Source organism: Rhinolophus ferrumequinum, chromosome 16, assembly GCF_004115265.2.
Source record: "Rhinolophus ferrumequinum isolate MPI-CBG mRhiFer1 chromosome 16, mRhiFer1_v1.p, whole genome shotgun sequence".
NCBI classification, from domain to species: domain Eukaryota; kingdom Metazoa; phylum Chordata; class Mammalia; order Chiroptera; family Rhinolophidae; genus Rhinolophus; species Rhinolophus ferrumequinum.
The window spans coordinates 39,189,314-39,201,544 of record NC_046299.1 but is presented as its reverse complement, the minus strand read 5'-3'; positions in this window follow the sequence as shown (position 1 = coordinate 39,201,544).

Below are 12,231 nucleotides of genomic sequence, written 5' to 3'. Positions count from 1 at the left end.
GTACTGATAGGTATTCAACATCATTCTTTCTTCCCAGGTCACAATTTAGCTGTTTCAGCACAATGCTTTGAACTATTTACCCTCTTTTTGATGATTAGAAATACCACTTTTATTTCAAATTCTCCTTTGAATTAAGGTCCTTTCTAAGCTTCTTTTTCATATATATACATATATATATATATACGTATATGTATATGTATATATATGTGTATATATATATATATATATATATATGGTGTGTGTGTGTGTGTGTGTGTGTGTGTAAATTCATGCTCCATTATTACACCATTTCAATTATTATCGTAGTTTAATAACAGGTTTAACTATCTGAGGTTGCTAATTTAGGGTTTAATAACAGGTTTTGCTGTCCTCCTATAGCAATCTGGAGAATGTCTCAGGAAATGCTCAGGTAAACAGTCTTGCAGTACTTCTTTCTCTCACATGCTACATCCAATCCATCAGCAAACACGATCCATTCTACCTTCAAAACATATTCCGAATCTGATCAATTCTCTATCACTCCATCCTAGATGAAGCTGTCATCATTTGTCTCATCCGGATTATTGCATTCGCCTCCCAAGTGGTTTCCTTACTTCTGTGCTTGGTGTCCCTAGAGTTAGTCTTCAAACAGAAGCCTGGGTTACATGTAAATCAGATGTCAGCCTCCTGCTCAAAAACCCTCCAGCAGTATTGGATCTCAGAAGGCAAATATTCACACAGCCTTCTTTTTCCTTTCCTTCACTCAGCTCCAGCCCCAGGGGCCTCCTTGCTATTCTTCCTCCTTGCTATTCTTCAAACAAACACATAAACAAAGAAAATTTAGCATAATTTACCCCAGGTCTTTATACTTGCTGTTCCGCCAACTAAAAAATTGCTTCCCTCAGATATCTATTTAGGTTGGTGACAGAAAGGGAGAAAGAAGTGCAAATACCAGGGGTGCCAAAAAATGTACACACATGACTTGTATTCATCTTTTGTTATTGGTATATATTGAGCATTACAATTTTAATACAGTTTTCTCCTTTCTTAAAATGTGGTATACATTTTTTTGGCACCCTCTGTATGCTCATGTCATGATTTCTAAATAGTAGTGAGATACTATCTAAACAAATAAACAGAGTATATTTCATAATAAGGTAAAAAAAAGACCCCAAAATACAAACTTCCCAGATTGTCACAAGAAACACACATACCAACACTAAACAAGCATAATATAGTAAAAATTCTTCTTAAAAAGCTAAAAAATAAGAAATTAAAATATGACAGAACTAAGACGCATCTATTTATATCCACAGATGTAAAAATGCTAAAACCTACCTATTTAAAAAAGGATTCTGTCTGAATTATAAAACAAAGAACATTCTACCCATAAAGAGGGCACTAAATTGAAATTACTCAAAAACTTTGAAAATAAAAGGATGAACAAAAACATTCTGGGAAAATACAAATAAAAGAAAGTAGGGGTTGTTATATTAACGTGAGATGAGATTAAATCCTGGAAAATAATTACAAAAATAACACTTATAAAGGGTGCAATATTTGACCAAATTTGTTGAATCTGCAGGGTGAGGAGGGAGTGGCACTGGGAGAGAATCTGGAGGCCCCTGTGTTTTCTACCATCTACCAAATGATGGTCTCGAACCATCATTTAAGCACCCCCTTCACGTTTTAGGCCGCATCCAAGTACTGCCTGCAGTTATTGAACTCATGTTTTTCTTTAAAGTGACTTATTTCCTAACTGAAATGGGTTTATGTAGTATAAAACTTGGTAAATGGGAAAGAGTTCATGCCTCATCTGCAAAAGGCAGCTGTTCCTCAGTTCTGAGAATGCAGTTCCATGTTACCAAATTAGTGAAATGAATCCAGATATCCACCCTATTGCATCAAATCTAATTTTAACGGGACAAACAAAATCTGCTTGCGGTTTTTTTGGCCACGAGTCCACCAGTTTTCAATCTTTGTGTTAGTAGGTGCTGGGGGCACATAAAAGGAGTCGGTCTCCTTGTCAGCTCCCTCCAGTCCTGCCAATGGCTCCTACAACCCAGGGCTCCCTTCTCTCTTCTCCCTCCACCTCAATCACTGATATGCCACTTAGGACTTACCTGGACTGTAAACTCCTTACGAACAAAAATTATGTTTTATTGCACACCCCCTTCCCTGGCCTACCAGAGTTTCTGGTACTTAACAGGTAACTGTTCATTCATTCATTCACTCAACAAATGTAAGATAGTAGGGAAACAGAAAAGACTTCATAGCTTAAGTGAAAAGACTTATATAGTAAGTGGAATAAGGACTCAGATGAAAAATACGCGAGTTCTATGAGCTGCAATGAAGGGGCGCCTAATCCGGAGGGAGTAGGGACAACTTCCCAGAAGAAGCGACATTAAATTGATTCTTTGATTCTTGAAGAAGTTGGATTTATCCAGAAAAAATAAAAAAATATAAAAGGTGTGGGGAAGCATTTTGAGAGAGCATCTTGGTATGGGATCTAAGTGAGACTGCAATAGCTGTTTCCTAGGATATAGTTGGGAATGATGAATGACAGGACCAAAGGTGGTCAGGCTTGGTCATAAAGAATTACATCGAATAATTTCATACAACACTAGCACGCTATGCAACCCAATCACTCTTCATGTTTTTTCCCAGTGGGTTTCACCTCCACCTCCACACTGTAATTTTTTTCTTTTTATTCTTTGACTAGGAAAATCTCCCTTATCATTATGTAGCAGTTCCAATGCCACTTTCTCTGGAAAGATGGTCTCAACTTCCCTAGAACCTCTGAGAATAGAATTTGATTGATTGAACCACTGTAGTTTGCACACATTTTTACTATAGCTCTAATAATTTATTTTACAGTTATTATTGTTAGTTTTCCAGCTAGGCTGGAATCGTTTTAAAGCCAAGGACTGTTTTCCAGTTCTTTTTGTATCCAAAACATCTGTAAGATACGTTGTACTTTGAATGAAGAAGTATTTGCATATTAGTGTTTGGGAGCGCAAAAGGAACAAGAAATTGTCAATGACTTCTGGAGGAAACAGCATTTGAGATGGATGTTCAGAATATTAGACACAAAAAAAGAGTGAGGGAGGGCATATCATGCAAACAGAATAGCAGGAGCAAAGATATGATTACTTATTAAATCATTTGCATTAAAATGAATGGGGATAAAGAAAATTTAATGGCATTTGCATAGGAAGAAGGTTGTCATGAAATTCTATTTTACACTGAGCTCTTCTTCCATTGCTTTGACCTGTGGTCAAACATTTTTGAGGGAGGGAGGCTATTTGTTTATTTGTGCTAGTACCGTTGCACAGACAACCTTGACAGGTCTGTATTTCTGTATTGTATTTTAACACCCAGTCCATGCAGTCTTTTCCAACTACTGAAACCCAAAGGGCTCCTTGCTATTTTGTGAATACCTCTGACTTTCTGCTGGTACATCTCCCAGCACAAATTATAACCCCCAAAGCCATGTTTACTTCTTTTGTAGCTGCATACCTTATACTTGGATTTGTGTTTGTAAAGTGACTCTTTGGCTTGCTATTGACACTTGTAAGACATCATATTTTATATACATACTGGGGGTGCTAAAAAAATGTATACAAGGGGACACTCTGGTCAATGTTGCTCAAGCAGCAGTTCGCCGTAATCAGAAGTGTCTGGACCCTGATGGTAACCACTTTGAGCACCTCTTGTAATTGCAGAAGTCAATTGTGACTTCTTTTGTTATTGGTATATATTGAGTATTACAATTTTAATAGTTTTTTTCCTTTCTCAAAATGTGTATATTTTTTCGGCACCTTCTGTGTGTATGTATATATATATATTTGACTTTTCATTTTACCCTCCCAAGAAAGTATGAAATTCTTACCAAGAAAGAAAAAAATTCTCATTACTCTTTAGAAGATTAGATTAAGGCTAGAGAAATGTGCTTCACTCAGTAAGAATATAATTTTAAATATTTCCTATCCTGTAAGATGTAGTATTTGAAGGCAATGAGAGATTAGAAATTTTATTTAATATTACAGTGTGGAGTTTCTTGGAGCTCTTACCCTGCAAGTATGCATTTTTCTGTGTGTACTGATAAAAGAACAGTCTGAGGTCTGATTGCTTTGATCTCTTAATACTTACTGTCTGGAGTTTCATTCTGCCCTTAGGGTTTACATTCTCCTCTTTTTAAATATTTTTCTTAGGACACTTAAAAAAAAAAAAAACTTAGCTGGTTGAAATTGTTTCCTTGAAATCAAGTAGTACACTCCCATTAGTCAATAGTACTGCAGTTTTTCTAATCTTGATTAAATGTTAATGAGAAACTTACAGAAAAGGGATTTTGCTCCACTGTGCCTATTTCCTTGCCAGAGACAGATGTGGCCAGGGCTCCCCTGGTGGGTGTCGTAACAAGTACATAGGAATCTCCAGAACTTTGCATTTCCCAGTAGACTTTCATTCTATGGAGCAGCTATTAACAGAGGAGGCCAAAGGACAAAAGGGGAAGGTGAAAAATGTAGGAATGTGGGTTACTTCTCGCAGTTTAAATTTCCAATCTCATTACCTTTGTGTGGTATATTTATTGCTTCTGTTCTTTTTCACTTCCTTCATTTGGGTCCTTAGACAGTGTTGATCAAACAAAGGGTCTAACAATCAAAGCAACCTCATACTCAAACCAACTATAGTAGGTGGACTATAGTTCTGACAAAACTAGTTTCTGATCAAGAAGAAGTTTTCTTTGCATTCAGATGGTCATGGTTATGCAGTAGTAAGGATTCCTATAGCATCCGGATATGCTGTTAAAACAGCTGAACAATAATGGACAATAATGAATAACTGAGCATATTTACCAGGTGTTGGGTACAGTGCGTCACACGCATTTCATCTTCCATGACAGCCCTGTGTCAGTCCTATTATCCTTGTTTTATAGGGGCTCAAATAGGTTAAGTGACCTGACAGTGGAAAGGACACAGTCCTTAGCTCTCTGCTTTGTCAGGGTCCCTCCAGGGTGCTCACTGGTGGGCAGTGAATCCTGAGAATGGTTTTGGTATAAATACCCACTTAAACTCTCCTCTTCAAACTTACACCATGGTATAGCTTAAATTAAAACATCACTATTTGTACTGATATCATAAAACATTTCCATTCAGATCAGGTATTTCTTCATTAAGCAATGGCAACAATACGTCACACCATTGATTGAACTTCTTAGCCTCTCTGGTGAAGTGATCGAGGTTGAATACAAGACTGTAAGTTTTGCCTAAAGCAATGAGGGCCAGTCAGGGTTTAATCCTGACTCTGTTCTTCTTTCCCCTGATGAGTCAGGGATGACAACTGGATTTCATCTTGCACGTTAAAAGTCAGGAAAAAATACTATTAATGAGATCATTCCACAGGGAGGTGCACTGCAGACCTGACAAGTGGTAGAACAGATCAGGACCATCTGAGTAGAGGGCACGGTGTACTGCTCCGCAATGGTCTGTCCATTCAGAAACTTGAAACTTACTTGTCCCTCTTCCCCTTCAAACACACTCATTCTTCAGCTCTTACTGTCCTAACTTCTGCTTTTGGATTTGGGCCCCTTGTGTTCTTATTATGCTTTTGTACTTATCCCCCTCACCTTATATCTCTAGTCATATTAATTAAAAGTCGCCTTAATACTTGTGTCTAACATTAACCTATAAGGTTAACATTAAACTCCATAAGGGTAGGAATTGTTTCAGTCTTGTCACTTACAGTCTGGCAAAAAGTAGGTGCTCAATAATTATTTGTAGGACTTGTTGTAGAAAGACCTTGTAATTTTAAAAACTGCTCCCCGTTCCCCAATCCCCATGCAGAAAAATAGGGGACCTTATTAGAACATTGTCTTGGTAATGTTAACAAAAAAAGTTCTCCAATGTTCAATCATTTGTCTATATTATTTATGTAGAAAACTACTCTGAATCTCTTTCTGTACTACTTGTAGCAGGGAACATGATATTAGGGTCAGGAACCCAAGCTAGTTTGTGTTATGTATGAGACTCCGTGATATATATTTAAATTCATTATCTCTAACCCTCTCAGGGTAGGCATAATCCCCTTTACATGTCTCAAAAACTAATAAAAGGGGCTGTATTAGTCAGAGCTCTCCAGAGTAATAGTAGTAGTAGTAGTAGTGTGTGTGGGGAGAGAGAGAGAGAGAGAGACAGAGAGGGAGGTATGTAGGAGGAGATTTGTTACAAGAAGTTGGCTCATGAGATTATGGAGGCTAACAAGTCAGCAAACTGGAGACCCAAGAGATCTGATGGTATGGTTCCAGTCTGAAGACTGGCAGGCTTGATACCTAAGAAGAGTGCATGTTTCAGTTCAAAAGCACTCATGCAGGAAGAAATCTCTCTTCCTAGGGGCGGCTGGATGGCTCAGTTGGTTAGGGCTTGAGCTCTCAACAACAAGGTTGCCAGTTCAATTCCCACATGGGTCAGTGAGCTGCGCCCTCCACAACTAGATTGAAGACAACGAACTGCCGGAGGGGTGGCCAATGGCTTAGTTGGTTAGAGCACGAGTTCTTAACAAGGTTGCCGGTTCAATTCCCGCATGGGATGGGGCTGCGCCCCCTGCAACTAAAGATTGAAAACGGAGACTGGACTTGGAGCTGAGCTGCACCCTCCACAACTAGATTGAAGGACAAGGACTTGGAGATGATGGGCCCTGGGAAAACATACTGTTCCCCATATTCCCCAATTAAAAAATAAACAACAAAAGAAAGCCCTCAAAAAATGTAAAACAATGCCACTCTTCTCACTAAACATTAAAAAAAAGCAAAAATTCTCCTCTTCTGGGGAAGGTCTCATTTTATCCAGGCCATCAACTGATTGGATAAGGCCCACCCACATTAGGGAAGACAATCTGCTTTACTTAGTCCATTGATTTAAATGTTAATTTCATTCAAAAACCCCCTCACAGATACACCTAGAATAATGTATGACCAAATATCTAGGCACTCAAGTTGACATAAAATTAACCATCACAGAGGCCCATAGAAAATTATTTCTTCATGGTCTCCACTAATTAGTTGGCGGAGCAGGAATTTGAACTGAAGTGTGATTTACCATGTTTCTCCGAAAATAAGACCTAGCTGGACAATCAGCTCTAATGCATCCTTTGGAGCAAAAATTAATATAAGACCCAGTATTATATATTATATATTATATAAGACCCGGTCTTATATTAATTTTGTATTATATAAGACCGGGTCTTATAGAATACATAATGTAATATAATATATAATACTGGGTCTTATATTAAATTTTGCTCCAAAAGACGCACTAGAGCTGATTGTCCGGCTAGGTATTATTTTCGGGGAAACACGGTAGAAGCCCATGATTGTTGTACCAGTCCCCCGCTGCCTCCCAAGAGGTAATAAATGTAATTAGAAAGCCTTCCAGGTTGACAAACACCAGAAGCTTTGGTCTTTTTCATAGTGGCTCCCTTCTCTCAAAGCAATGTCCACAGATTTTAAATATCCCAAGTACTACATTTCTTCCCTAATTATGATGCATCATGTGCATAGTGACATAAAACAAGCTGATGTGGATAGTAGTAGTATTTGTTGGTTGGTTTTTATACTAGAAGTTTAGGCACCGAAGTATTAATTAGACTAAATTATAGCCAATCTTGTCAAGCTAACTATACAGTAATTTTACTAATAGGCATGTTCAAAAGACTATAATACTGGATGTAGAGGAACAAACTTGACAAAAAGATAATCAGGGTCTAGGGGAAGAACAAGACAGAAATACTTTTTGGCAATTACTTTTGTATTCTCTTAAAATTACATTCAAATCTCTTTATTAATTAAAGCAAGTATTTATTGAGCACCTGCTATGTACTTGTAACTGTTCTGGGTACTGAGTATATTGTAATGATCCAAATTTGAAATCCAAATTTTTAACTTTCTTAGGGGTTAAAAAGTGAGTCCCTCCTACCAATGACTTGGCCAACCAGATGACAAAAGCATAAGGGAGTCACAGAACTGTAAACTGTAAGCTGCTTCAAGTGACAGGACTTTTGTAAGTACAAAGGTACTTCAGATCAGGGACGCGCATTCACAGTGTGGCATTGTTAAACTAAGAACTGTCATTTATGGCTTAATGATTGCATTATCATAGACTCTACACTAGGTGGCATCCAGGGTCAGGATGGAAGTAGTAACCACCCAATGTTATTTTAGCTTCTGTGCTAGAAGCTACTCTTCCCGGTGGATTCTACATAGTATTAAAAAAGTAAGGGATGAGGTTGCTTTAAGTGATCAAAATGCGCTCTGTTGGAATGGATGCAGTGGTAAAGAGATAAGAAGAATGTTCACGTGATAGCTCCAGAGCTGACTGCAAGTTGGAAAGATGAAAGCTGAGAAATTTTAAGTGTAAGATTATAATGGTTATTGAGGTGAACACATAGCCTTATTGTCTAGAATGAGAAGAGAGAGCCAGTGTTAAGAAAGTTTAGGATAAAGAAAAAGAACTGCTCTGCAGATGGAGTACATAAATGGAACGCTACCTTTCATAATTGGGAGACTGTGAAATAAATTTAACAGATTTAGCTAAGTTTAATGGATGATAGAGCCATAAGAGACATCATTTCTTATATCTATCTTCTAAATGGGGTTAGATGAGCCACTGCCGAAGTCAACAATGACAATGTTGGTAGGCAGTATTACCAGCAAAAAGATAATTTATCCTATCATAATGAGTATGCAGGGAGGTGGGCAATGTTCAAAATTATTTGAAACGTAAAATAAAGCTGGGAATCTATACAACTTTGTACGCTTACAATGAACACAACTTTTGAAATAGCATTTGAAGATCCAGGTCTTGACAGATACTGACTTCTGCTTATCTGTGGCAGGTTGGAAGAGCTAGAAAGAAATAGACTATCCACAGAAGTACAGGTATTGCTGAAAGTGAAGAATATCGTTTACACAATGCCTGCGTGACATTCTCAGCTTAGCACTCTTCTGTTTCACGTTTGAGATGGAACCGCCTTTTCTGTTGTTCAGAGACTTTTTATAATTTATAATCTTACGCCTAATTTATAATCTTAATCTATTCAAGTGATTTACTGATTAAAATCTTATTGCCAGTCTTTCCCCTTTAGCAGGATTCCTGGCCACTTCAGTTAATATATACAAACTTTTTAATGAAATACTTCTTCACTTAAATCCAGGAAAAAAAGACTTTTCACAGGAAAAGTAGATGCTCAGTTAACAGTCATCCTTTGCAAATTTCCAGGTTGAGTGTTTTACTCAATCCTTTGAAGTTATATGTTGTGAAGGGATTAGGATGGATTGGCATTATCCTTAGTTTAAATCCATGATGGTAAATTGAAATAGAAACCATTTTAACATTAATAGCTTTGTATAAAGGCTCAATGAATTGCGCTAATATGAAAAATTTCAAATATAAAAACTAAACATCAAAATCAATAAAACTGTTGTTTTAATACCTTAATAAACTTGTAAGTCTGAGAACTTTATATAGGACCTTGCTTTAGTTGTTCCCAGACTTTCAGATTTAATGGAGTAGTTTTTTTTAAAAAAAGTGGGAGGCATGGGTGGCTCAGTTGGTTAGAGCATGAGCTCTAGGCAACAGGGTTGCCGGTTCAATTCCCACATGGGCCAGCAAGGCTGGCTTGACTCCTGCAAGGGATGGTGGGCTGCGCCCCCTGCAACTAAGATTGAACACTGCACCTTGAGCTGAGCTGCCGCTGAGATGCCGAGGGGCGGCCGGATGGCTCAGTTGGTTGAAGTGTGTGCTCTCAACCACAAGGTTGCCGGTTCGACTCCTGCAAGGGATGGTGGGGCTGTGCCCCCTGCAACTAGCAACGGCAACTGAACCTGGAGCAGAGCTGCGCCCTCCACAACTAAGATTGAAAGGACAGCAACTTGACTTGGAGTTGATGGGTCCTGGGAAAAACACACTGTTCCCAATAAAGTCCTGGAAATACACACTGTTCCCCAAAAGTCCTGTTCCTCTTCCCCCATTAAAAAAAATAAAAAAAAAACATATATATTATATATATATGTACATATATGTGTATATATATATTATATATATAAAGTGGGGACCAATATAGGACTGCCAACTTTTCATTTTGCCAAGATATTTAAAGCAACAAACACTATCATCAACATTTCATAAAAGGATACTTCAATACCACAAAAGTTGAAATAATCTTATAAAAATTAAATTTGAATTGATAACCTATCATCAGCCTTTTCCTTTTATTTTCCTTTATGGATGCTGAAAATTTCGTTTTGGCCTAGAATTCGGGAACAAATGCTTAAAATGCCATTTCGTCCCACTACTTCGATTAAAAGGCTGAGAGGTGAGTGCCTTTGCCTAAAATCAGTTAGTGTTAAAATCAGGGAGAGAGAGCACATCTTCTGACAACTGGTAGAGTAATACACCCTCACAGATACCCAAGCACTAAACATGTTGCTACGTGTTTCCCTGAAAATAAGACCTAGCTGGACAATCAGCTCTAATGCATTTTTTGGAACAAAAATTAATATAAGACCAGGTCAAGACATAAGACCCGGTTTTATATTGATTTTTGTTCTAAAAGCAGCATTAGAGTTGATTGTCCGGCTAGGTCTTATTTTCAGGGAAACAGGGTAGTTAGGAATCTTAATTGATGTTTATGTTAAAACCAAGGTCTGGGTGGCTGGAAGGCTCAGTTGGCTAGAGCGAGAGCTCTCAACAATAAGGTTGCCTATTCAATTCCGCGTGGGACGGTGGGCTGCGGCACGCCCCCCCCAATCAATTGAAAATGACTGAAAACGGCGACTGGACTTGGAGCTGAGCTGCGCCCTCCACAACTAGATTGAAGGACGACGACTTGAAGCTGATGCGCCCTGGAGAAACACTCTGTTCCCCAATATTCCTCAAAACATTTATAACAAAAACCAACCCAAGATCCTTCAAAATTAATGCAAAATCAAATAAATCAACTTTGCGTCGAAAGGCTTGGCATACGTGACTGTACCTGTTATAATTTGTCAAAGAAAATAATACCAAATCATAAATTATGTAATTTATGTAACAAATGATATAATCTAAACTGTGAACTTTTAATTCTTCAGAATGTTTCATTCTCAATTACATAATCTATAGAAGATGTCTAATAAATGTCTGTTGCATGAATGGGTGAATGTCACCCTAAATTACTGCAAAACAAGTTTCTTCATAACATTAGAAACTTCTCAACCTAGCACAAAATCTTATTTAAAAAAATCACTGGAACATAAATGATACAGAGGAAAAAAAAGATTGTGGTGGTGTGGGGGAGCTCCACTTGCTTGATTTCTCAATAAAATAAAAAAGCAATTACAAGCTTTGGGGTACTTAAATGAAAACAGTAATTGAACACACTGACTTCTATGTGAAAACAGCTCACATATCTTCTGACAACTAGTAGAGTAATACACCCTTACAGATACCCAAGCACTAAACATGTTGTGTGCTTTTTAGGTTAAGTAACATGAAAAGGTTTTAATAGCCAAAGAAATTCTAGTTCAAGAACACATAATAAAATTTTACCATGATCCTTAAAAATGAATTTACCTAATTATTTTGGACGATTGAAATGCTATGGTAGGTCTGCATTTCACAGTAAGGTGATCCTTTTCAATTTCACCATAAACACACACACCCACATAATCCTATACCTCTGAAAAATAGTTTTGAGAATTGGCACTAGGTTTTTTCCCCCTCCACTAATTATAAAAATGCATGACAAAATTTGAAATTCAAAATTAAGAAAACAGTCTGGTCTGTTAAAAGAATGCCCTTTATCAGAAACTTTGGGAGTTCATGGAGTTTTCTTTGAAACAAGAACCTTTTTAAAGCGTGATGTTCTCTTTTGCTGATCCATTTATACTTACTTTAAAAAGGAGGGAAGGACATGGAAAAAAAATTCACCCTAAGAATCTGATAGAATCAAGGTTTGTAATATTTTAGATTTTTTGCTGAAAATGTGCCTTAAGGACACGTCCAAGTAAGTCACGTGGGCTACTTAAAACCAGCATACCAAATCTGGGTTCAACTTTATCAACCATAATACACAAAACTGTTTATTTAAAAAGTATCAGTGATCATATAATATAGAAATGGTGATATTTGGTTTCATTGATTCCTATTGTGACTTCCAAGGTAATTCTGGATTTCATCAACTAGAAGCTCGTGATTGACTACTGTTGGCATTCAA